Source organism: Amblyraja radiata, chromosome 5 (assembly GCF_010909765.2).
Source record: "Amblyraja radiata isolate CabotCenter1 chromosome 5, sAmbRad1.1.pri, whole genome shotgun sequence".
NCBI lineage: Eukaryota > Metazoa > Chordata > Chondrichthyes > Rajiformes > Rajidae > Amblyraja > Amblyraja radiata.
This window is the reverse complement of record NC_045960.1, coordinates 50960410-50962625: the sequence shown is the minus strand read 5'-3', so window position 1 is coordinate 50962625 and position 2216 is coordinate 50960410.

The following is a 2216-nucleotide window of genomic DNA, read 5'->3' as shown; positions in this document are numbered from 1 at the left end:
TCCTGTCTATGAGCATGGTGTTGATATACAGTGCCCTCCATAATGTTTGGGACAAAGTTCCATCATTTATTTATTTGCCTCTGTACTCCACAATTTGAGATTTGTAATAGAAAAAATCACATATAGTTAAAGTGCACATTGTCAGAATTTAATAAAGGCCATTTTTATCCATTTCGGTTTTGCCATGTAGAAATTACAGCAGTTCTCCCCCATTTCAGGGCACCATGTTTGGGACACAGCAATGTCAATGTAAATGAAAGTAGTCATGTTTAGTATTTTGTTCAAAAGGGAACTGCAGATGCTGGAATAAATACAATGTTTAGTATTTTGTTGCATGTCGTGGTTATCCCTCGAGGTCCAGGATGATGGTCTATGTTCTGTTGTTTTTATAGACTTGGGTGGCTTACGAGTCCAATCCTGGCTTTGAAAGTTCTTCGGCATTCAGGACGGGAAATTCCAGATGGCAGATCGGGCTTAGGTTGTTACTGCCTCTCTTTCCGTTTTCTTCTCTTTTCTTCTAATTCTGCGCATCAGTTGGCTTCGAAGGTCGCTGTTCCTTCTTGGATGATGGTTCGCCAGAATTTCCTGTCCTTGGCATTGGTTTCCCAATTGTCGATGTCGATTTCACATTTCTTCATACTGGCTTTTAAGGTGTCTTTGAATCTCTTCTTTTGTTTGCCTCTTTTACAAATGAGGCGGTTTGATGTAGAAGATCTTCAAAGTGCTCCCTCCATCTGGAATTGATGTAGCAGAGTGGATTCTAAATAGGGCTGCTCAGACATGAATACCGCTACCAAACAACTTTCCTGTTTCTGTCCAAAGTTGAGTGATTGAATCAAGTATTCACTGCTTCCGTGCCGGTTCGTGCTAGGAGCTTCCAGCCATCACGTGGCCTGCTCCCTTCCCCGACCGCCAAAAGTCTTCAGAAGTTTTATGCTGCTCACGGAACGAAGACACCTGTGTGTGTGTTTGTTTAACATGTATTTGATGTTTCTCTCCAAGAATCAATCAATCACAAATCAACTAATTCCAATGGCAAGGGAGCCAAGACGAATGGGGCTGATAGACCTGTTACAGCCTTCATTCGCCTTCACAGCTGTTGAGTTCAAGATAACTGTCCGCCTGGTCCGCCGTTGAGGTCTTGTAGGTTGGATCGTTTAGTCTGGACCCTCATCCTTGAACTTACTGCCACGGCATTGCTTTCGGAATGATGGGGGCACACAAGCCTCTTCACCATGACATGGTGAATTGAATTGAATTGAATTCTTTATTTGTCATTCAGACCTTTCGGTCTGAACGAAATGCCGTTGCCTGCAGCCATACATGTAACAATAACAACACACAATAAACACAAATTAACATCCACCACAGTGAGTTCACCAAGCACCTCCTCACTGTGATGGAGGCAAAAGTCTTAGAGTTACTGTCTCTTCCCTCCTCTTCTCCCTCTGCGCCGAGGCGATACCCCACCGGGCGAGTCAGTCCCGCGGTTCAAGCTCCGCGGCCCGGGGGTGGTCGAAGCTGCCGCCCTCCAGTCCAGCGGACGCAGCTGTTGCAACGGGTGCTCCGGAAAACAGGCACCATCCTGTGACCTGCGAGCTCCCGACATTGTCATCCACTGGCCCGCGGCCGAGCCCCGGATCCAGGTCGCCGCCGCCGGAGCACCGTCTCCGCCCCGCACCGGGCCGCCCACACGGCAGCGTCTCAGCCCCGCACCGGGCTGCCCCCACGGGAGCGCCTTCCAGCCGGGTGCCGGTCCGCCCTCACCGGAGCGCCTTCCAGCCGGTAGCCAGGCCACCCACACGGCAGCGTCTCAGCCCCGCACCGGGCTGCCCCCACGGGAGCGCCTTCCAGCCGGTAGCTGTGCCGCCCGCACGGGAGTGTCTCAGCCCCGCGCCGTCCGCCCTCACCGGAGTGCCGAGTCGTGCCGCTACCCGGCGTCGCCACAGCTCGAAGACGGCCAGCCTCGCGTTGGTGAGTCCTGGCTGGCTCTACCTCCGGACCCTCGAGGTCGGTCGCAGGTTGGAGGCCGCCAGCTCCGCCATTAGGCCTCAGCGCAGACGGGGGAAGAGAAGGGGGATACGACAAAAAAGTCGCATTCCCCCGAAGGGAGACAGAAAGCCCTGTTTCACCCTCCCCCCACACACATACCACCACCTAATAACCAAAAAAATTACTAAACTAGACAAAAAAAACAACACAAAAAAGTAAAAACA